Raw genomic sequence first — 25,513 nt, 5'->3', positions numbered from 1 at the left:
TTAAATCACGAGCTGGTCCTTCGTCAGGTAAAACTGTTGGACTACAACCAGGGTGTCATTGGACTTTTGACTTTGTCCACCCCAGTTCAACACCAGCACCTCCACGCCAGGAAAGTTGAGCTGCCACTCCTGCTCACTTGTCAGCCAAGACTCAGTTATGGCTTTGATATCATAATCACAAATACCTGTCTGTGCGCTCAGCTCATCTGCCTTAATCCTTAGGCTCCTTACATTAAAATATAATCCATTTACCTTTTCTAAACTCACTTCTTATCTAGCTTATGTTTCCTCCTCCATCCAGACTCACTTACTCATGTTTTAACTTCTAATTCCATCTCAGGCTCTCTTAGGTCTGAGGATTCCACTCCTCTAGTTTAAATCTGTCCCAATAGCATTAGCAAACCTCCAACATGAGAATGTTGGTCCTGTTCTTTTTTGATGGCAGTCATTGTATAGGTCTCACCTCTCCCAGAAATGGTGCTAATGCCTCAGCAATTTAAAACCCTTCATCCCACACCATCTGTACAGCTGCATTGATCTTCTCTCTCCTATTCCTGTACTCACTACTGGGTGTCACGTGGACTAATCCGGAGATTACTGCCTTTAAAGTTCTGCTTTTCAATTTCCTTCCTGACTTCCTTAAGTCTGGTTGCAGCACCTCATTTCTCTTTCTTCCTATCTCATTGGTCCCAACATAGACCATGACATCTGGCTATTCACTCTTCCCCTTCAAAATGCCCTGAAGCAGTTTTGTGATTTGTTGACCATGGCACCTGAAAGGCAATATATTGTCCTTGAGTTGGATTTACAGCTGCAGAAGTGCCTGTCTACTCCCTTTTTTTAACCCCCCACCATTATTGCTCTTTCACACTTCTTCCTTACAGCCCCACACCTGAGCAGCTGGACTACCCACAATGTCTTGGACTTGGCTCTAGTTGGCCTCCACAGAGGAAACATCACACTCACCATTTTCCAAGGCAGAGATACAACCTGCAAGTCAGATACATTTGGGGGATTCCTTCACTACCTGCCTGATCCCCTTCTTCCATCTAGCAGCCACCCATTCCCTCTCTGTCTGCATTAGCTTGCCTACTAGCTAACCACATCTGAAATGTGCTATCCACAAACCTCTTAGCCTTATGAATGTACCGTAGGGCCCTCAGCTGTGACTCAACATCCAAAGCCCAGAGCTTGAATTTCTCCAGCCTGTTCATCCAGACCACCAGGAGTATCTGGGATTTCCCACATAGTGCAGGATGTGCAAACCATGGGCCTGAGCTCCCCAGACATAATTCAACTAAAGATCATGTGGATGTTTAGTTGAGTTTTTATTTTACACTTATTCCTTCTTAAGTGTAAACTAGAAAAATCTGATTTTGTGAATCTTGCTCAGGTTCATCACTGCTCTTTCTGCTTCTCTGCAAAGAGCTTCACTTGATCCACCCACTCCTCTCCCAGCTGACTGCTTGTTACAGGGCCTTCACCTCGCCTGTTCCACTCCATGTGCTGAGGATAAAGAAGTGGACATACTGTATGTTATTGTTTACTGTAAGGGAAACTGAATTCAAAAGTAGGGAAAATGTGCTTCAATTATGCAGGGCATTCGTGTGACCACATTTAGAGTATTGCATTCAGTATTAGTCTCCTTATTTAGGGAAGGATGTAAATGCATTGGAAGTAGTTCAGAGAAGATTTACTTGACACATACCTGGAATAGGAACCTTGTCTGATGAAGAAAGGTTGGATAGGCTTGTACCTCCTGGAATTTAGAAGAGCAAAGGGTGACTTGATTAAAGCATATCAAAGTTTGAGGGGTCTTGGTGTGGTGAATGTTATCATCCCAGCTGATGGCAATACTGGTGATGGTGATGGCAGGTCAAATCCCAGTTTGAAATTTAGCCTGAGAAACCATTTGTCTTCTTTTTGCCTTTTGTTTACAATGATGGTCAGTCACTGAACATCGTCACAAGAGGCTGCCAATATACTTTTATCAAAGGAACATCAAAGTTTATTACATTAAAGGAGAAAACTCTATTAATATTACACGACATAAGAACTAGTTGGAACAGTCTTATTACTGGTATCAAAAAGGAACATTTACTTTGTTTATCCTTGCAATCTTCCAACAAATAGTCAAACTTCAGTGAAGGGTCAAGCCAATTCCATTTTAAAAGTTCATTGTTCAATGAACTGCACTTGGTTTATTTTCAACAAGCATCTGCATTCACTCACTGCTGTCTTCTTTTCTTTCTTAAACAAGTTGTTACCTTCGTTCACTTACTCCTTAACATGTGTTCCTTAAACTCACGCATTCACAGTCTTGAACCCTTATGTTTCAGGAACCTTGCTCTTACTAAAGTATAAACCAAACACAGAATGTTTTCTTGTGTGCCTGATTGTTGTGGAGACTGCTAAACTGTACTGCTGATGGTACGAGACTATTCTCTCTGACTGGCCTGCTTCTCTCTCTGAAATGAACCTGTACATTCACTGATGTTATGGGTGGCTCTGTCTGTCTTTTTAAAATGAAACTTGTTTCTGTCACTGTCTGCTTCTGTCAGAGGATAATGTCTTCCTTCTTGCGTCTATCCTTGTTTTCCGAAGCACTGACTGTTCACCCAAGAGAATTCTTTTTAAAACTTACTTAAGTACAAGTAAATGAGCTCCAAACAATCCATCACCACTTGCTGAACTCATAATCTAAAATGAACCTAGAATTATACTTTTTTCCTTTCTGAACACACACACTATAGACCTGCAAATGAAACTTAAAGCTATCCATAGTTCTATCCACATTAGAACCCAAGATTCCAAGTGAAAATAATATTATATTATGAACCATCTCTTCCTAGAACCAGGGAGAGCTGTTTCAAATTTAAGGAGCTACTAATTCAAAATCTTCATCAAAATAACAGTTCGGAGTGTTTTTTATTCTTAACACATACTTTACGCATCAACTGGTATTCATCAGCATAACACAAGCTTATAGTGAATTGACAGCCTGTTTTACACTCCACCTGACTTTTCCATTGCCCTCACAGCACCTGGAAGATGGGGATCTGTGCGGAGGAAGAAAGTAGCCAGATTGTCTGCTTCTGGTCACTATTCAGTGTCCCTGCTGGAAATCGGATGTGTGACAGTCAAGTGAGGGAATAGAAAGGACTTATATCTGATTCCTCCCTACGTAGGGGGAATAGTTACTCACTGTGGAACAGTCTGTAACTGAGGTTTCAGCCCTTTTAGCAAAGGAGGAGAGGGAATTGGAAGAAATCATGTTTCCTTTTCCTGTTTTACAGAAGGATTGCACCATATGACACCAGAGAATACAGAGGATAGATGCCACAGATTGATCCTGACTATCACTCAAAGAACAACTGCACAACGGTGGGAAGATATTCAATCCCTTCACGGCATTGCTCAACACAGACAAGATTGGGCCGCAAAACCATCATTTGGAAATTGTTTGGGTCAGGGGAGTTTTGACATATCATCAGATCTATAACTGGTCAGTGGTGTGCAGTCTTCCATCAGAACCAACCTATCTGAAGGTTTGGCTGTGGGTGATCGGTCAGGGTGAGGCTGGGAAGAAATGTGAGTGGCTCCAAATGTAGTCAGAGCTTCAATCATTCAGTGAGCCTCATGAACCGCTGATTCATTCCTCCAGGTAAGAGGCTAGTTAAGTGTGGGTTTTGTGAGGGGGACTCCACAGGGTTATAAGCTCCTCCAACATGCTCAGAAGACCTTCTAACACACAAGGGGTATCTGTTAAAACCACTGTTAGTACAAGGGCAGATACATGGAAAATAAACCCTTCAAGTGTGAAATTTGTGGAAAAGCTCTTGTGACATCTTCCAGTCTTTTGATGCATCAGAGGATTCACACAAGGGAGAAACCATTTAGATGTGAGATGTGTGATGCAGCTTTCATCCAATCCTCAGATCTCCTGAAGCACCAGCGTATTCACACAGGGGAGAAGCCATTCACCTGTGAGGTGTGTGACAAATCATTCTTGCAGTCATCGAGCCTCCGTAGGCACCAACGCATTCACACAGGGGAGAAATCATTTATGTGCAACTTGTGCAACAAATCATTCACATGGTCTTCAGACCTTCGTGTACATCAACGTATTCACACAGGGGAGAAACCGTTCATATGTGAGGTGTGTGATAAATCATTCTCAGACTCATCACATCTCCGCAGACACCAACGCCTTCACAGAGGGGATTAAACCTTCAAATGTGAGCTTCCGTGATGTGTTTGGCCCGTTGAAACACCAGACAATTCACACATGGAAGAAGCTCTTCAGATGTAATATTTTCATCAAGGCTGTCACACATTCTCATAAGAGATTCATTGAGTACAGAGATGCCTTTGGCCTATTGTGGCCAAAGAGTAAAAAAGAACCCATCACCTATCTGCACTAATCTCACTGTCCAGCAATATCCTAATCAGCTCCACACTGCTAAGCAACATTTTGGATCTGAAATGTATGACAAGACCTTCATATGTTCAGTGTGCCTCCTGGTCCATCTTTGCACTTACACAGGACAAAAACCCTATCAATGTGAGTTCTATAATTAAACCATCAGACAGTTATTGAACCTTTTGGAACATCCGTAATGTCGCAAAGGAACTGCCAACGAAGTCCTAGCCCTGTCTGTCCTCAGAGTGTTTATCTGTACCCAGTCTCACTGTGCAGGATGTTCAGTGGGACTGGGACACAGAACAAGAAGCAGCTTTCACTCCCATCAAACAACTAGTGATGACATCACCAGTGCTGAGGGATTATGATGTAACAATGGAGTGACCCTGCAGTGTGATGTCAGTGAAACAGGACTTGGAGTAACCCCCAGGCAGTGAGGACAACCCGCTGTGTTTGTATCCAGAGGGTTTACACAAACTGAACAACACTATACACAAATGGAGAAAGAGAGACTGGATATTGTATTTAATTGTGAGTACTTTAGGCACCTGTTTGGGACAGAGAAAGTATGGTGCAGTCTGATCACAAGACAATTCAGCTCATCTTTCTCAAACCACTTGCATCCTCTCCAAAGTGGTTGTAAGGTATGTTACTTCACTTGCAGAGATATATCTTGGAGGTGAAGACCTGAACACTTTAAAAGTTGTTTGTGCAATGCTGTGTATGGATATAGAGAATTGGAACAGATTAGAGAGAACAAACAAGTCAAGTCAAGTCAAGTAGATAGAGTTAGGATATGGATCAACCATGATCTAGTTGAATACTGTAATGTGTTTAAAGAATTATTCTAGTTCCTACATCCCTTAAATTTCTCTCGATTGCTCTCCACCCTTATCTCCAAACAAAATTGGTCAGTGTCATCTTCATCAATCACCAGCTGAGCTTCTGACCCCATACCCTCTCTTTCACAAAGAGACACTCTGCCTCTGTAACATCCACCATTTCCAACATCTCCCCATTCAACACTAGTCTGAAATCCTGACCCATGCTGTTGTTGTTTCCAGACCAGACCATTCAATGCTCTCCTGCACAGCTTCCTATCTTCTCCATAAACATCAGCTCAGCTAAAACTCCGTGCTCTCTATCCTGACTCACACACCTATTACCCCTGTGCTCACTAACGTACACTGGTTCCTGGTCTCCTAATGTCCCAATTTAAAATTCTCAGATCCCATAAATTTCTCCATAGCCTTACCCTCTCCTGACTGTCACCTCCAGCCCCATTTCCTTCTGAAATCTCCTCCTGTTTAGTACATCTGCACCACTTCCTTCACTTTATTGATGATTGTGTCTTCAGTTTCCATGCTCCATACTCATTAACTCTCTCATCCAAAGTCACATCCTCCTTCTTCAATTCCACCTTTTTACCCCGAAGTTTGCAAATTTCTGCCATAGGTCTTCAGGATGTGCCACTGGCTGGTGGGTTCAAGAGGCTAGGGTTTGCTTCTGGCTCCCTCCTTTGTGCCACATCATTAAAATGTCATACATTCTGAATGAATGATGAAGAAACAGAGGAACTGAAGTCAGAGTCAGATCAGCCATGATTTTATTGAGTGGTGCAACAGGCTCAAAAAGCCAAATGGCCCATACCTGCTCCGAAACCAAATCCTCCCCAGTCTTGAGGTTAATGCAAAATGCTTCAAGGAATATGTTCAACTTTCAAATCAACTATCAACATTGATTTATTGGAGTTTTGCTTGAACACACATGGATTTGGCTTCAAGAAGGACAGTAACATTTGTTTGATGTTCCTCCCACTGTATCTGGTGTATTTGGCAGACGTATTGCTGATAGTATTTCTGCACTGCAGCTTTTTGCCTCTGATACACAGTCTAGGTCTCATTGCAGTACAGGAATGGATGGCAATAACTGCTCTGTACACCAGGAATTTTGTGAACTTTCAGAAGTCTTCCTTTAAATTCTTTCATCACGTGTGAGATGTGCTGGCAAGGCCAGCATTTGTTGTTCATCTGTGTTTGCTCTTGACACTTTTGAACCCTTCCAATCAAACCCATCCTATTGTAATTTGTAGAAGACTGATCTGGTGCTGGATCTCCTTGTGGGCTTTTGAAGGAGGAGGCTGTCAATGTCTGGGAAGCGTTCAACGTACTTCAGAATCTTCCACTTTGAGAGGTGGAATGTATGGGTGGCCAGGTGGTGATTGAAATGAGGTTTGTTTTGGTAACATTCAAGGACAGGTTCGAGCGTCCAGTGGTTTGTCATTTTCATTCTCCATCTTGCTCATACGCTGACCTGTCTGTGTTCCAGCAACACTAACAGCAAGCATGAGGAACAATATCACATCTTTTAACTCAACATTTGACAGCCTTTTGCACTCAACGTTGACAGCCACAACTTTAGATCATAACCTCACCCTTTTTCTTATTTGTGTTTTTGTTACTTTGTATTTAGCTGGATTGGTCTTGTCTCATTTCTTTCTTTTCGCCTTCATGTTAAATGGCTGCTAATGTAGACAAATCATCTGCACAAAAGCTTTGTTTCTTTACTGTGCCCATCATTATGTTCTGTGCTTATTGCATCTTTTAATAGTCAGTCCGAGAATGAGAAACCTGAGTGAGAAACAACTGTGTTTAACTTAAATAAATGGAGTTACATGAAACAAAGATGTAGATGGCTAAAGTGAACTGGGTGGATAGATTAGCAGGAATGACTGTGAGCAAGCAGTGGCAGACATTTAAGGGGGTAAATCATGACTGTCAGCAAAAGTAATTCCAGGAATGATGAAAGACTGTGAGAGAGGGATCAACCAAGCATCACTAACCAAGGAAGTTAAGGGGAGCATTAAATTAACAGAAAATGTATATAGGAGGCCAAAGTCAGTGATAGTGCTGAAGACTAGAATAAATTCAGAACCCAAGAAAGGAAGACTAAAAGAAATCAAGACTGAGAAAATAATCTGCAAAGAAAAACTAGTGAGGAATATAAGAACTGATAATAAGAGCTTCTTTGAATATATAAAAAGAAAGGTCAAATGGACATAAGTCACTAAAAAATGAAGCGAGGCAGGTGGTTGTGGAGAACAAGGAAATGGCAGAGACGTTAAACAGATATTTTGTATCTGTCTCTACTGTGGAAGATACTTCAAACATTCCATTCATATGAAAGATTACAGGGAAGGAATTAAGTACCATTATCATCACCATCAATAAACTGATGGGGCTAAAGGCAGATAAATCACCTGGCCCTGATGGCTGTCATCTGAGGATTCTAAAAGAAATAGCCACAGAGATAGTAGATGCATTGGTTGCAGTTGTCCAAAAATCATTGATTCTGGAGAAATACCAGATAGTTTAGAAAACTATTAATTCAATACCTATTCAAATATCTATTCTTCAAAAAAGGAAGAGAGGTCAATTAGCTATTATTGAAAAAGAGTTTACAGAGAGCTATTGATAGTTTAAGTAAGCAAGCAAACATGTTGGCAAATGGAATTTAATATGAGAAAATGTGAAGTTCATTTTGGAAGGGAGAACAAAATAGCAATATTATTTAAATGGAGAGAAACTGCAGAAAGCTGCAACACAAAGGGACTTGGAGGTACTTATTCATGAAACACAGGAAGCTAGCATCCAGGCACAGCCAGTAATCAGGAATGTTGGCCCTTATTTCAAGGGGGTTGGAGTATAACTGGTGCTGGTGAGACCACAGCTGGAGTGCTGTGAGCAGTTTTAGTCCCCTTATTTTAAGGAAAGGTATCATTTCATTGGAGGCAATTCAGAGAAAGTTCACTAGGATGATCCCCAGTATGGAAGGTTGTCTTATTAGGAAAGGCTAAACAGTTTGGAACTCTACTCAATTAAGTTCAGAAGAATGAGAGGTGATCTCATTGAAACAATATATGATTCTTAGGGACTTGACAGGGTAAATACTGAGAGAATGCTTCCCCTCATATGAGAGTCTCGGCCCAGAGGAAATAGTCTTAGAATAAAGGGATGCCAATTTAAGACTGAAATGAGGAGGACATTTTTTCTCTCAGAGGATTGAGAGTCTTTGGAACTCCTTGCTACAGACAGCTGTAGGGGCAGAGTCTTTGTGTATATTTAAGTCTGAAATTGGTAGATTCTTGATCAATAGGGGAATCAAGGATGACAGAAATAGGACAGAAAAGTGGATGTAAGGAATGTTGGATCAGCCATGATCCTATTGAATTGTGAAGCAGGCTCAAAGGGCCAAATAGCCTACACTTGTTTCAATTTCTTAAGGTCTTAAGTCATTTGTTACTTAACATCTCCTAGCCTGCACACTAATCACAGACCTCCTCCTTTTTCTTCATGCCCTATTGCCCACTTCCAGGAACTTAAAAACTCTTACGTTCCTTTTTTTTTTATCAAAGGTCATCAATGCATGGCACATTAAATCGATTTCATTCCACAGATACTGCTCAACCTGCTGAGGATTACAGCATCCTCTGTTTTTAGTGAAATTTAGGTTTCCAGCATTTGCAGCATTCTGCATTTGTCCCATCTCGAAACTATTTCGTACAGATAAGAGAGATCTTTGATGAGGTGAATACTATCACGTAGATTATAAATAGAATGGGGGCTATCACATAGCGTTGCTTGATACCAGTCAGAATTTTAAAATTTTCTACTCAGGACAATGAAAGTCGTAAAATAATTGCAGGATTGTTATGGTGATATAACCCTTTTTCTTGCACCAAAATCAGCTTGAAGAAACACAATCTTTGGACAGCAAGTCCAGAATGTTTATTCAAAAGTAAACTATACTTAAACGTTATGTGCAGACTTTCCAGCTCTTTTGATGCTCTTTAAATCGGGGTTTGCTCATAGATGATGCAGTCTTCTCTCTCTCTCTGGTCTGACATTTTTGTGCCACATGGAGAAGCTTTATTTGTCCTCCATGCAGAGTTTTACGTCCCGTGGCATCTATTGTTTCAGCATGAAGAGGCTTCACCAGTATCTGGTTTAACTCCGTTCGGACCTTCATACCACTTCACAGGCAGAGCCAAACGCCTGATCATTAGTTCTGAATTAATTAATTAGCCTGATTTAATTGTATTTTAGTAACAATTTGCCACACAGATGTCTTATCAGTTCAGTGAACTAGTCCTATTCATGCTGCCCAAGACCCTATATCACTTGCACTTTTTAAAAAAAATGACAAGGCAGTGGCTCAAATTACAAAACAAGGACAGGAACCACAATAAACCAGCTTTGACCTAACACTAGGACAGTGGCAAATTGTGATGTGAAGGTATTCTCAAATCACTTATCTTACTGACAGTAGACCAGTTAAAGGTATAATAGTTAAAATTACCTGGTAAGTCAAAAGGACTGAAATACTATAGATGCGATGAGCATCTACAATCGGAACTTTAGGTGGAGGGTTAGAACTGCAAACTGAACATTGCTTTATTACCCACCTAGAGTGAGAATAAGCTGAGAATACAGCTGGAGTTTCATGACAAGAAAGAGAGAGAGAGGTTTTCCAGCTCCAAAACATTGGAACTGGGATTACAGCTACAGAAAGAAATTGTGATGGAAAGTGCTTGGTAAAATTGACTCCTTCCCCAGTAACAGTCTCCCTTTCACAGAACTAAACCTTGAGACTCTTAAATATGTGAAGTTGTGCCCAAATTTTCAAAGGATGAGGTGGAATCCTTTCTCACCACCTTTAGAAGGCAGTGGAATAAGAACATAAGTTAATTGGAAAAATTCAAAAGGCTCAATCCATGTTGACCCCTGCAGTGACCCCTGAATATGAACAGACAGAAGCTACTGTGCTTATTACATATGAGCTGGACCAAGAGACAATGTCAGCAATTCATGAATGCTTAAAAGGAACTCGTGCAACTGTCTGGAGTTTGAAAGATGACCACTGGGTCTCTAAGTTAGACAGCCACTCCAAGTGTCTGTGCACAATGGTCAGTGTATTAATGCATTAACTGCCATTTTTGGAAAGTCATTGTTGTTCACTGACCTTGGAAATCCACCAAGAAAATAAATGATGAGAGAGAATGTGTGCCCCTATGTTAATTTATGGGAGCAGATATTACTGAAGGAATTTAAAACTTGCCTATGCCCAGTCAGAGAATGTTTTTGAAGGAGAAGAGAGACCTCACAGCTAGGGGTTCAGTCATTGCAGCATACAGCTACAACTCCCTGCCATAGACCTGTAAACCCTTGCAGATCCTCTCTCATCCATTCCCATCAGCATTGGAAAGATAAGCAGGGTAAGATTGATAGGGAAAATCCTATTCCCTCCTCTAGCTTGCAAGGAGACCACTGTGCTAGACCACCTCAGAGCTAGTGTGTATCCTCATTACAATAAAATAGACTACTTTGAGCGCTCAAAGCTAAAAGATATGCCATGGGTCTTGTAGGATTTAGCAGGATCATAGTATCATAGAATCCTTATAATGTGGATGTAGGCCATTCGGCCCATTGAGTCCACACTAATCCTCTAAACAACATCCTACCCAGACCCACCCTGTCCCTGTAACTCTGCATTTCCCATGGCTAATCCAGTATCTTGCATGTCCCAGGACAATTTGGGTAATTTAGCATGGCCAGTCCACCTAACCTGCACATCTGGACTGTAGGAGGAAACCGGAGCACCCGGAGGAAACCCACTCAGATCAGTCTGGAGAGAGACGTTTCAGCAGGGGACATAGCAAAACTAACAAGGACCTGACTGCAGAGTCCCACAGGATGGCTTACCTGCCACTCAGGAAATTCTTCCCTGTGTATGTGCAAGAATGCTATCGGAGCTTTGTCTTCACAGGGACAGTGCCCCAGAATCCCTCTCAGAAAGACAGCCCAGATCAGGGCACTGTGTGAGAGACCTCTCCATTGACAGTGAGGTTTCAGTTATTGTAAGAATCATTCCAGAGCTCCTGTAAACAGGGATGGAATTCCACTTGGGAATTACCCGAGTGGAAACTGAGTTGTAACTCCCAACAACTCAGGCCAGACAAGCACCCCAAGGGAGACTTTGTAGGGATTGATGGAGGCCCAATCAGAGCTGCCCAAAGGAAATAGTGAAAAGAGAGAGTGCACAGAATTTTTTCTTTTTATTCACTTGTGGGACGTGGGCATCACTGGCTGGCCAGCATTTATTGACCATCCTTAGTTGCCCTTGGTGAACTGTCTTCTTGAACCACTGCAGTCCACAAGGCCCTTAGGGATGGAATTCCAAGATTTTGACCCAGTGACAATGAAGGAACAGTGATAAATTTCCAAGTCAGGATGGTGAGTGGCTTGGAGAGGAACTTGCAGGGGGTGGTGTTCCCATGTATCTGGTGCACTTGTCCTTCTAGATAGAACTGGACTTGGGTTGAGAAGGTTCTGTCTTAGGATCTTTGGTGAATTTCTGCAGTGTGTGCTGCTACTGAACATCAATGATGAATGGAGTGGATGCTTGTGGATGTGGTGCCAGTCAAGTGGGCTGCTTTGTCATAGGTAGTGTCAAGCTTCTTGCATGTTGTTGGAGCTGCACCCATCCAGGCAAGTAGGAGTATTCCATCATATTCCTTGCAGACAGGCTTTGGGAAATCAGGAGGTGAGTCACTTGCCATAGTCTTCGTAGCATCTTATCTGTTCTTATGTGGCATGTCTAGGTGAGCTTCTTGTTATGGTAACTCTAAGGATGTTGATCGTGGGGACTTTAGTGATGTTCTCACTATTGAATATCAAACGGTGAAGGTTAGATTGTCTTTTATTGGTGATGGTCATAGACTGGCATTTCTGTGGCATGAATGTTAGTTGCCACTTGTCAGTCCAAGCCTGAATGTTGTCCAGAGCTTGTTGCATTTGAACATGGACTGCTTCAGTGTCTGGTGCTGTACATTGTGCAATCATCGATGAACGCCCCCACCCTCTGACCTTATGATGCAGGGAAGGTCATTGCTGAAGCAGCTGAAGATGGTTGGGCCTAGGACATTACCCTGAGGAACTCATGCAAAGATGTCCTGAAGCTGAGATGACTGATCTCCAACAACCATAACTATCGTTCTCTGTGCCAGCTGTGACTTCAACCAGTGGAGAATTTGCTCCCTGATACCCACTGATTCTAACTTTACTAGGGGTCCTTATTGCCACACTCCGTTAAATGCAGCCTTGCTGTCAAGAGCTATCACTCTCAGATAAAAAGGGACAGAAAGTGGCTCCGGACCTCCAGAAAAGCGGGAGCCCAGAATGAACTATAACAACAAGGTTCTACAAAAACGCAGAAGGGCTGAACAAAATTGAGAAAGAACAACTGAAGACTCTCTGAACACTAAACACTAAGGGAGTAAGTCTTAAGTCTAACTGGGCAGATCTATAGTCAAGGTAAACAAGAGCCAGGGCAAGGCATCCCACCCACCCTCATACAGTGGGTGGGTGGGATGCCTTGCCCAGTCAGTCAAAAGACTGTCAAGTTGCTAAAGCAAACACAGCAAGAGATTGAGGGAGAGCTAGTCAAAAGGGGTTAGTAGAGTCAGTTCTCTCCAGGATTTTCTAGAGACGAGAAACCTAGCAGATTGGTGTAGATGTGAAGAAACTTACCCCTATTGCTGGCTAAGCAGAGAATCACACTGACCACAAGTGTTTTCCTCAGTTAACAAGGGATTCAGGGAGCCCCTCACACAGACAAGAGAACATCGAGGGAGATGCTTCACCCAGTCAAAAATCTGCAGTGTAGTACTGTGGAGTAGAGAGATAGTTACCGGAGGGCAGTAGAACCACCACAAGGTTACTCAGATCAAGCAGGATATTTTTAACTCCAGTATAGGTGAGGTCCAGAGGACCTAGAGCTTTCCTAATACATTGAATCAGTTTAATCATGTACCCTTTTAGCCTCAAAAACAAAATACAAGAAGGACTGTCATTACTCTGCTTCTTTTGTATATGTTATCTTTATTTGTTCTTTTCTATGGAATGATTGAGAGAATAATTGTAGCTTCCTTGATTTTTTTTCTCTTCTCAAATATGTAAAAAGAAAGGGCTAGAATTATTTTTATCAAGGATGAAAGCATGTCATGGTTAGAGGACATGAAGAGAAATTGCAAAGTAAAAATGAATTCTCTCCTTTATTTTCATGTTTCAATAATATTTCTTCTAAAAATGGACAAGTTTGCTTGATTCATAAATGGCCAATGCTGATCACATGATTGTATTTCAGGAGCTTCTGAAGCCCCAGCATTGTACAGACATTCCAGCAAAAGCTGACTCAAAGAATTTGGAGACATGTCATTAGCTTCCACCCATCTCTGCACAAGGAAAGACATTATAATCCATTATGCTAAAAAGTACATGAATGCTTTTGGTTACCTTATCACCTCACCACGGTAAATGTGGTGGAGGAGATCAAGCTACAGGAACATAATTGAAGTCAGTAATAGAGCCAGATGCAGCCATCAGGATTCAAATCTGCAGGGGAAACCCCAATGATTTATAATCCATTGCCTTAACTACTCAGCAACAAGTACCAGCCTTCAGATTAGACACCAAGATAGGTGCTCAGCATCTGAATACTTGTCTTTATCACATGACTGAAATCTGAACTTTTTGAATTGTTTAAATAGACAGTTAACACTCAAACAGCTTCTGTTTGACCTCCAGAAGGAAAGCTAGACTCCAAGCTGAATTGGTTACTTGTCTCAGATTCTTTATCTCTATCTTTGGCTGGAAAGACACTGATACTTTCCATGCAGGAAGGAAAGCTGCTGTTCCCAGCTCTCCAATAACTGAATAATTTGGGGTTGCTATTGTGCTATAATAAAGTTGCATTTCTTCATTCCCTTCTGATATGATTTTTCTTCCCTTTCAATTAATTATTTTTCTTCTGTTGCCATATAATCATGTATACTTGATTTTATGATTGTTATTGAATAGTGATCATAAAAATAACACAACGTTGTTGTTTCAACAACTTAGTGGGTGTCATTGATCCCTGTTATGTTTAAAGTTTCTGAACCTAAGTGAGACTTAACAGAGATCTTCACCATTAAGAACAGCTTGGAGCACAGAGACTAACATGGGTGAATCTATAGAGAAATACCTTAGGGATCAGCTATTGCTGAAAGAAGTGTGGTTTTGACTCATTGAGAAGTCATAAATACAGTCTTTGAGGTAGAGATTGGATGTGGGCGGGGCAATAGTGTGTAAACCAATGTTATTAAAAGCACACATTCCGAAGAAGGTCACTGGACTCAAAATGTTAACTCTGTTTTCTGTCCACAGATGCTGGACAAACTGAACAGCTCTGGCAGCATATGTGGAGAGAGAGCGAAACAGAATACATATTCTGAGTCCGATGTGGCTCGACCTCAGAACTGAAATTCAGAACTAAGAATAAGTAGGAGGAGGTAGATGATAAATGAAAGATGAGAAGAGGAGAAGGTAATTTAGGTTACTTTCACAGTAAATCAGAAACAGAAGGGACAGAAAGCTAGTTTACAGTTGTACACTTTAATTGACTCATGAGAGTCAGTGCCTCCTGAGTTTCAGGAAACAATAACACAGATAGGAAAGTAGTTGTTTGACACCAAAAATTAAGGTTAGAAATGAGAGATTGCACACCACGACCTCAAGTATAATTTCCCTCAGAAAGCAAAGGCAGATCAGACTATAATAGTTTCCTCCATAGAGGACGGGTTATTGAGACCAGGAGCCTCTTATGTCTTATTAGGCAAGGTGGCAGACTTGATCACAGTCAGAACTCCTCAAAAAAGGTGTTTCTGTGCTGGACATATCAAACAGATTTTGGTCAATAACTTTATGTTGAGAAGACTGATACAAAGTAGTCTTTAGTGTTAATGGTCAACAGAACTTGGACATGTGTCTCACAGGGTTTTAACAATCATCCCTATGTATTTCATCAATGTATGACAAACCAATTGAAGATGGAGGACCAGATCACTCCTCGTGAGTTCATATTCCAGATACAAATACACATGGAACTAAGGTGAGTTAATAACTGATTTGGCAACAGAATTTAATACTGCAGCTTCAGTAGTGATGAGCATTGGTCTGACCACACTGAATGATGCAATTAAAAAGCTAAAAACATAATAAAAATATTCTCTGGGAAGAGAACATCAATCAGGTCATTCAAATGCAGGAAGATGAGATAATCCTGGAAGAAATAGAGAGTGAATTAGACAGTCATGTAAAACAAATGAATGTGTTAATAAGAAAGGCTGTAATGCCATTAGAAGCAGCTCAATTTTATCCTTGTGTTATGTATAGAATCCCTACAGTGTGGAAACAGGTCCTTTGGCCCAACAGGTCCACCGAGCATCCAAAGAGTAACCCACCCAGACCCATTCCCCCTACCCTATATTTACCCATGACTAATGCACCTAAGCTACACATCTCTGAACACTATATTGCAATTTAGCATGGCCAATTCACCTAACCTGCACATCTTTGGACTGGGAAGAAACCAGAGCACCTGGAGGAAACTCACGCAGACTCCACACAGTCTGTCACCTAAGGCTGGAATAGAACCCGGGTCCTGGCACTGTGAGGCAGCAGCGCTAACCAGTGTGCCAGGAGCAATATATGGATTTATTCAAAAACATGTCAATCATACAATGGAAGCTCTCAGAGCTGGCGTAAAGCTGACACAGACTATAGGCCAAAGAGAGGGGGAGGAAATACTGTGTCGCCCCCATAGAAAAGGAATATATTGCAGATACAAAAACTTGTTTTTTTGATAATCTGTTTTATCCCAGAAACACCTGTCAAAATCAATGATCAGGATTTGATGAATGTTTACAATATCACAGAAATGATTAAAAATGGAGTGAAAGCGCAGCTTTGGGAATGGGGGAAAAAACTATATTACTGTTCTACGGCTTCCAAAACAACTGAAGGAATTGCAAACAGCAGTGCTAAATCCCGGAAAGTTTATTTCTGTGTTCAGCAACATAACAGAAATTTAATATAAATGGTTAAAATAGTATATTCTAAACATAAAGAAAAATTTCTGTGGGAAAGACCAGTATCTGAGGTAAACTAAAAACAGTTATACATTGTATCAAATTAAAAGAAAAGGCATACTATTGTGCAAAGATGGATGGTAGTCCAGAAGATTGAACAGAACATAAAAAAATGTAATGATTATGAAAAAGTTAATGAGAAAAAGGATAGATCACCAAAGAAAGATAACTAGAAATATAAAAATGGAGAGTTGAAGTTTTTATAAATATATTTTAAAAAGAAGCATTAACAAGGTGAATGTTAGTCTCAGAGTCAGTGAGTTTGGGAGTTAATAATGGTTAATAAGGAGATAGCACATAAATAGAACAGATATTTTGCATTAGTCTTTATTACAGAGGATCCAAGTAAGGTCCCAGGATTAGCTCTAGGAAATCAATGGGAGAAAATTCAGGGAAATCACCATCACTAGGGATGTAGTACTGAGAAAGTTGTCAGAGAGTGGACTGACATGTCCCCTGGATCCTGATAGACTTAATCCTAGGATCTTAAAATAAGCAGCTAGTGAAATAGTTTAGACATCAGTTGTAATTTTCCAAAACCCCCAAGATTTGGGATCAGCTCCTTTAGATTGGAAGATAGCATAGTGTAACCTTTTCAAAGTTTGTGAGAAGATTTGTAGCTCGGGTGCTCGTTGCTGTGGTTCTGTTCGCCGAGCTGGAAGTTTTCTCATCCACAAACTCCATCAACAAACACATAGACCTGGACCCAATATACCGGCCACTACAGCGGACAGCTGAAACTGACAACCGGAAGCGGCAGGGACAGGCCACTATAAATGCCGGAGGAAACAACACAGAAGTGCTTCACAGGAGGCTCCCAAGCACTGAGGATGTCACCTAGACAGGGGACGAAACGTTTGCAACAAAAACTTCCAGCTCGGCGAACAGAACCACAGCAGTGTAACTTTTTATTCAAAAAGTGAGGAAGACAGGAAGTCAGTTAGATTGACATCTGTCATAGAAAATATGTTAGACGTTATTATGAAAAATGTCATAACAGGCACTGAGAAAAGTGCAAGGTAATCAAGCAGACTTTACACGGTTTTGTGAAATTGTTTTAAAGCTTTATTCATTTGTGGGATGTGGGTGTCTCTGGCTGGCTAGCATTTATTGTCTGTCCCTAGTTGCACTTGAGAAGGTGGTGGTGACACACCTTCTTGAATCACTGCAAACTACCTGCTGTGGGTTGCCCCACAATGCCATAAGGAAGGCAATTCTAGGTTTTTGACCCAGTGACAGTGATGGAACAGTGATATATTTCCAGAATGGTGAGTGGCTTGGAGGGGAACTTGAAGGTGGCGGTATTCCCATAATACCTGCTGCCCTTGTCCTTCTAGATGGAAGTGGTTGTGGGTTTGGAAGGTGTTGTTTGAGGATCTTTGGTGAATTTCTGCAGTGCAACATGAAAATGGAACACCCCGCCTGACTTCTCAACCAAAATCTTGATTAACCAATGTATTAGAGTTCTTTGAGGATTGTGGTTTAATGTAATGATGTTTGGGAGTGGGAAGCGTGGGGGATTAGATTAGATTAGATTACTTTACAGTGTGGAAACAGGCCCTTCGGCCCAACAAGTCCACACCGACCCGCCGAAGCGTAACCCACCCATACCCCTACATTTACCCCTTACCTAACACTACGGGCAATTTAGCATGGCCAATTCACCTGATGTGCACATCTTTGGACTGTGGGAGGAAACCGGAGCACCCGGAGGAAACCCACGCAGACACGGGGAGAATGTGCAAACTCCACACAGTCAGTCACCTGAGTCGGGAATTGAACCCAGGTCTCTGGCGCTGTGAGGCAGCAGTGCTAACCACTGTGCCACCTGCCGATGTGGAGAGGAGGTTTGATGAGTAATATATTTTGAAATAAAAACATAAAGTGCAGTTTTAGAAAGTATTTCAGATTTCCAGCATCCACAGTTCTTTGTATTATTTGAGGGTAATATTGTGTTGTGGAACATTTACTAAGCTAACAGGAAATTACATGGGTGTAAATGGGGAATTTTCTGGTTGGCAGTGTATAGCCACAGAAGGTAAGTAATGGAGCCATAATATTTTATAATTTATATAAATTACTTGGATGAAGATATTGAAAAAATGGTTGCTAAATTTGCTGATGACACAAAGAGGACAAAAGGATATCAATAGGTTAAGTGAGTGAGCTTAGATGTGACCAAATGAAGTGTAGTTTGGGAAAATGTGAAGTTGTCCACTTTGGCAGGAATTCTTCTTAAATGATGAGAAATTGCAGAATTCTGAGATGCAGAGGGATGCCGGTGTCCTCATGCATGAATCCCAAAAATTTGGAATGCAGAGAAACAGGTTAACGTTTCAAATCCAGCCTGACTCTTCTTTGAAACAGTCATATCTAACTTGAAACAGATGATGCCTGACTTGGTTACTTTCACCAGTATGCTCTCTTTATTTCAGATTTCCATCATCTGCAGTATTTTGCTTTCATATGAGATGTCTCAGGGACTCTTAGTTGAAAGGACGCTCTCCAGAGGCTTCAGCACTGAGGCAAACACTCTTGTTCAGTACTGAGGGAGTTCTACATTATCAGAGGTATCATTTTTCAGATGAGTTCAACCAAAGCACTGCCTGCCCTCTCAGGTCAAAAGTAGAGATCCCACAACATTTGGTCATAGGTGAGCAGGTGAGCTATTCCTGATGTCCTGGCCAATATGGACCCTACAGTTAATGCCACACAAACATCACATTTTAGAGTTATGATTATATATTGTGGCATTTTGTATGTATATTGTCTTCCATGTTTGTAACATGACAACACATAAAGAACCAGTAAAATTGTATCTTATGAGCTGTGAAAGTTGATATATAAATACAAGTCTTTCTTTTTTGGAAAAGTGTCCTTCCTGTGAGCAGAAAATGATAAAACCATTGATAGAGAAAGTAACCTGACCACCGTGATTTTGACCAATATAATCAATACTGTTGAGTCTTACTCTAGGATCTTAAGGTGTTTTAGTGGATATGAACATTCAATGCTGACAGATCAAAACGTTTTGGCTGAGATAAAAATTAATTTATGATGGGTTATATGTTGGGAGTATATAAAGAATTGATAAAACATTAGACCAAAAATGATTATACAAAATGCATCATACAAGATAAATCAAAGTTTGAGTCAAATGGAATAAAAATAACATGTCTAAAAGATCATTCTCATACATAATAAAGGTAATATAGGCTTGTTTGACCATAGGGCTCCTCTGTTATTAAAGAGGGTCAACTGGTGGTGGACCATCTGGAAAAGAAAATTCACAACTTTTCCTCCTTAAAACCAACTGAGTCTTTATGGAAGTTATGTTCCAGCTATACAGAGCTCTGTTTCGACCCTATCAGGAGAACTAAGTTCAGTTCTGCGCACGGCTCCTTAGGAAGAATATAATGGCCTTCCAGGAGTGCAACTTAGATTCACCAGAATGTTCCAGGTATAAAACAGTAAAATTATGAGGCCAGCTAACATTGACTGAACTTGCATTCTCTTGAATGGCAATTAGAGGGTAACCAGTTGATGTGTTTAAGATGAGTCTGTGGGGAGTTTGCACATTCTCCCCATGTCTGCGTGGGTTTCCGCAGAAAGCAGTTGGGTCTAATGGTCTGACTCTGTGTTAAAACTTGGAATGAAGACAAAAAATTGCTGAAAATCCTCAGCACATCAGGCAAAAGCTATCGAGAAGTACAGAATTAATGTTTCAGCTAGGAATTAACGTTTATCAATAACTACATTAGATTTAAGAGGGATGTCCCTCCCTCACTACTTTAACCGGATCCTCGCTTTCACTCGCAACAACCCATCTTCTCCCTATATTAGTACACTGCTCAAACTAACATTGCCAACTTTCTCAGTTTCCTCAACAGCAGGCTGTCACAACTGTTTTGTTGTCCAGTGTCCCAATGTTGGCGAGTCATTTATTTCATTTCGTGTTAACCTGCAGTCAATCTTGGAATCGCAGTCACTCCAATAAACATAGAGTTTAGACCAGAGTGGTGCTGGAAAAGCACAGCAGGTCTGGCAGCATTCGAGGAGCAGGAAAATCGACGTTTCCGGCAAAAGCCCTTCATCAGGAATTGCGCCAACAAATTCAGAGTCAGACCCCAGTCATTGTGTCACTGTCTGAGCACAACAGTCAAATTCACTCGACAATTCCAGGTATCACGCCAAGTTTCAGTCTCACTCAGTAAATCAGAGCCAATCCCCAAGAGCAGTCACATCTTATTCACCAGCTAAATCTCCATTCGCTCTCTCTCCGTTTCACTCATAATATTCCTCTCTTGTACGCATGTATTGATCCCACTAGCGCCCGTCATTACCGTCTTGGCTGTTATGGGTCTTCCACTTCTGATCTTGTCAAACACATCCGAGCATACACATCCCACACTGATGATATCAGTTTGAACGCTTCAGAGAATGAAGAACGCTATTCCCACACTGGAAATCTCTGTGAAATATTTACCAGGGGAACTGAGACAGCAGCTGCAATAAGTGAGGTTTTATTCAGATGGGACAATGACAAGTTTAAATCCCCACCTGATCTGCTGCTCAAAGTCACCTCCATTTCCCCGGTCAGTTTCCCAAGTTTCTGGAAACTCATGTTGCTCCAGAAATATTTGGATTGACTGTGAGAGACGTCAATCAGAGAGCCCACCCACTCTGCCCATTGTCTTCTCTTCCTCTTCCAGAGCTGGTTCACTTCCTATAGGGACAGAAAACCAAGTGAGGAGATGGTGAGTGAAGGAGCAGCTTTTATACAAATTGTATCCCATAATATCCACACCAATCTTCAGGCAGTCTGACTATCCTGTGGGCAGTCAGGGGTGGAAATGTCCCTTATGCTGTGTGAGAAGATCCAGCTGAGAGAGCTGTTTACTCGGTGCTTTGTGCTGAACTGTGTGACTGGAGCTGTGTGTTGGATATTGAGTGTGTTTATTGGAAGCATTTCCCTTTGATTTCCAGGCTGAATTTGTTGATGGTTCATTTCTGAATGTGAGAAGGTGAGGTGTCATTATCTGGGAGGTGCACTGAGTCTATAAGGATTCTTGCTGATTTTTTATTGTTAAGTTTTATTGTTAATGTGTGTGTGTGTTAGAAGTTGGTTCTTATCGACTGGGAATGATCAGTTCTCTATGTTGGGATCTGAAAGTTACCCATGTTTTCATCCGTCCAAGATCTCCCACCACCCTATCTTTGTAACCTTCTCAGAAAAATGCTTATGTTTCTCTCCAGCTTATCAACACCACCACATGCTCCAAAGCTGTTTTCAAATTTACTTCATTGTCTGTTAAGTGGTCACTTGTTGTAACATTGGAAATGTGACAACCAATGTGTGCACAGCAAGCTCCCACAAATGAGAATGATTTTTAAATCTGTTCGGCTTCAAAACGGTGCCATTGGAACTTTATGCCCACTTTAACCAAGGCTGAAGGAGCCTCTGTTTAACATCTCCTCTGAAAGTTAGTTGTGACAGAGCAGCATTTCTGATCCAGGGACAAGAATGATACCTCATGAGCTGAGGTTGTCATAGAGTCATGGAGATGTACAGCATGGAAACAGACCCTTCGGTCCATGCCGACCAGATATCCTAGCCCAATCTAGTCCCACCTGCCAGCACCCAGCCCATACTTTTCCAAACCCTTCCTATTCATATACCCATCCAGATGCCTTTTAAATGTTGCAATTGTACTAGCCGCCACCACATCCTGTGGCAACTCATTCCATACACGTACTCCACCCTCTGCGTGAAAACGTTGCCCCTTAGGTCTCTTTTATATCTTTCCCCTCTCACCCTAAACCTGTGCCCTCTAGTTCTGGACATCCCCATCCCAGGGAAAAGACTTTGTCTATTTATCCTATCAATGCCCCTCATGATTTTATAAACCTCTGGTCACCTCATCCTCCAACGTTCCAGGGAAAACAGCCCCAGCCTGTTCAGCCTCTCCCTGCAGCTCAAATCCTCCAACCCTGACAACATCCTTGTATGTCTTTTCTGAACCCTTTCAAGTTTCACAACATCTTTCCGATAGAAAGGAGACCAGAATTGCACGCAATATTCCAACAGTGGACGAACCAATGTCCTGTACAGCTGCAACATAACCTCCCAACCCCTGTACTCAGTACTCTGACCAATAAAGAAAAGCATACCTAACGCCTTCTTCACTATCCTATCTACCTGCAACTCCACTTTCAAGGAGCTGTGAACCTGCACTCCCGAGGACCTTACCATTAAGTGTATAAGTCCTGCTAAGATTTGCTTTCCCAAAATGCAGCACCTCGCATTTATCTAAATTAAACTCCATCTGACACTTCTCAGCCCATTGGCCCATCTGATCAAAATCCTGATGTAATCTGATGAAACCTTCATCGATGTCCACTACACCTCCAATTTTGGTGTCATCTGCAAACATACTAACTATACCTCTTTTATTCACATCCAAATCATTTATATAACAGATAAAATGTAGTGGACCCAGCACCGATCCTTGTGGCACACCACTGGTCACAGTCTGAAAAACAACCCTCCAATACCACTTTCTGTCTTCTAACTTTGAGCCAGTTCTGTATCCAAATGGCTAGTTCTCCCTGTATTCCATGAGATCTAAACTTGCTAATCAATCTCCCATGGGGACCCTTGTTGAATGCTTTACTGAAGTCCATATAGATCACCTCTACCGCTCTGCCCTCATCAATGTTCTTTGTTACTTCTTCAAAAAACTCAATCAAGTTTGTGAGACATGATGTGCCACGCACAAAGCCATGTTGACTATCCCTAATCAGTCCTTGCCTTTCCAAATACATGTAAATCCTGTCCCTCAGGAGCCCTCCAACAACATGCCCACAACCGATGTCAGGCTCAATGGTCTGTAGTTCCCTGGCTTGTCCTTATCAGCTTTCTTAAACAATGGCGCCACATTAGCCAACCTCCAGTCTTCCGGCACCTCACCTGTGACTATCAATGATACAAATAGCTCAGTAAGAGGCCCAGCAATCACTTCTGGAGCTTCCTACAGAGTTTTAGGATGCATCTGATCAAGTCCTGGGGATTTATCCACTTTTGTGCATTTCAAAACTTCCAGCACTTCCTCCTCTGTAATATGGACATTTTTCAAGATGTCACCATCTATTTCCCTATATTCTATATCTTCTATGTCCTTTTCCATAGTAACACTGATGCAAAATACTCATTTAGTATCTCTCCCCATCTCCTATGGCTCCACACAAAGGCCGCCTTGCTGACCTTTGAGGGGTCTATTGTCAATCAGTACAATCCTTTAAAGCTCCTATGCACCTCCAATTTTCCTGAGCTTCTCTGCTCCTTAAAATATAGTTCTTTAAATTTTTATGCCAAAGTCTCAATTATTATGAACAGTCTTGCAAAACATTTTAAAGACAATTCTAAAGAAGAGCTATATTGGTCTTGAAATGTCAACTCATTGCTAATTTCTCTGTCACTTTCTGTTCATATTTTTTTAAAATTTAATTATGAAATCCTCCCAGCCTCCTATGATGGCAAAGGCAGCAATGTGCCCTTCTTAACTGTACATTGCAGTTTTGAGCTCTGGATTGTGATGCCAGAGGCTCTCAGTTCCTCTCCATCACATGGCTAACTAGAAATGTCTCCTGCTCTTGCCACCTGCCATGGGTGGCAAGGATTTATAAGGTTGATACTCAACTTGCTTGCCTTGAAATTTCTTTAGCTTCTGGGAGTGGACATATGACATACATTTCCTGAGGGGGGGGGGTGATTATTGCCCTATCAGAGGGGCAGTGTTGAGGGAGTGTTCCTTGCAGGTGGGGGATTTATAAAGAAGAATAGGAGCATACCTATGTCTCAAATATGCCTCACTATTCAGTGTATCTGTGATGGAATTGCATATTCCTGCCCTTACCCCACATACCTTCAAATTTTTGGTGAACTAAAACAACAGATTTAATATCAGTATCTGATACTGACCTTTGTTCACTGAGTTCTAAACAAAATTCTCCCACTCTATGTATTGAAGTATATTACATTTTATTTGTAATTTCACTCCTGAATGGTCTAGTTCTAATTTTTAAATGATGATCCTAGTTATAGAGCCATACAATATGGAAACAGACCCTTCAGTGCAACCAGTCCATGCCAACTATAATCCCAAATTAAACTAGTCCCATCTGCCTCCGCTTTACCCATGTTAGCACATTGAATATAGAACAGTATAGCACAGGACAGGCCCTTCAGCCCTCAATGTTGTGGCGACCTTTTATCCCACTCTAAGATCAGACTAACCTACATACTCTTCATTGTACTGTCTTCCATGTGCCTATCCAAGAATTGCTTAAATGTGCTTAATGTATCTAACTCTACTACAACGGCTGACAGGGCATTCCACCACACACCATTCTCTGTGTAAAGAACCAACCTCTGACATCTCCCCTGAACCTTCCTCAGTCACCTTAAAATTACCTCATGACAGGCATTTCCGCCCTGGGAAAAAGTCTCTGGCTATTCACTCTACGCCCGTCATCATCTTGTACACCTCTATGAAGTCACCTCTCATCTTTCCTCGCTCCAATGAGAAAAGCCCTAGCTCCTTCAACTTTTCATAAGACATACCCTCCAGTCCAGGCAGAATCCTGGTAAATCTCCTCTGCACCCTCTAAAGCATCCACATCCTTCCTATAATGAGGCGACCAGAATTGAACATAATATTCCAAGTGTGGTGTAACCAGGGGTCTATAGACTGCAGCATAACCTCAAACTCAATTCCCCCTGCAAATGAAAACCAACACACCATACGCCTACTTAACAACCCTATCAACTAGGTGGCAACTTTGGGGGAATCTATGGACATGGACCCCAAGAGCCCGCCGTTCCTCCATACTGCCAAGAATCCTGCCTTAAACCCTATATCCTGCATTCAAATTTGACCTTCCAAAGTGAATCACTTCATATTTTTCCAAGTTGATCGCCATCTGCCACTTATCAGCCCAGTTCTGCATCCTGTCAATGTTTCGTTGCAACCTACAACAGTCCTCCACACTATCTACCACTC

At 41.6% G+C, this 25,513-nt stretch overlaps 1 pseudogene across 1 annotated transcript in view; it reads left to right on the top strand.

Annotated features, from left to right (window-relative positions):
• LOC122541193 (uncharacterized) overlaps nucleotides 1–25,513 on the top strand; it is a 200,104-nt pseudogene that overhangs the window by 164,049 nt on the left and 10,542 nt on the right. The window contains exon 4 of the transcript XR_015752930.1: nucleotides 3,886–4,159. The product of XR_015752930.1 is annotated as an uncharacterized LOC122541193 (transcript). The remainder of the gene's footprint in view (nucleotides 1–3,885; nucleotides 4,160–25,513) is intronic.

This window comes from Chiloscyllium plagiosum, unplaced genomic scaffold, assembly GCF_037043375.1.
Source record: "Chiloscyllium plagiosum isolate Xiang-an unplaced genomic scaffold, Cpla_swu_hap1 HiC_scaffold_35, whole genome shotgun sequence".
In the NCBI taxonomy this organism is placed as follows: Eukaryota; Metazoa; Chordata; class Chondrichthyes; order Orectolobiformes; family Hemiscylliidae; genus Chiloscyllium; species Chiloscyllium plagiosum.
The sequence above is the reverse complement of the archived record's forward strand: the minus strand, read 5'-3'. Positions and strand labels throughout refer to the sequence as shown.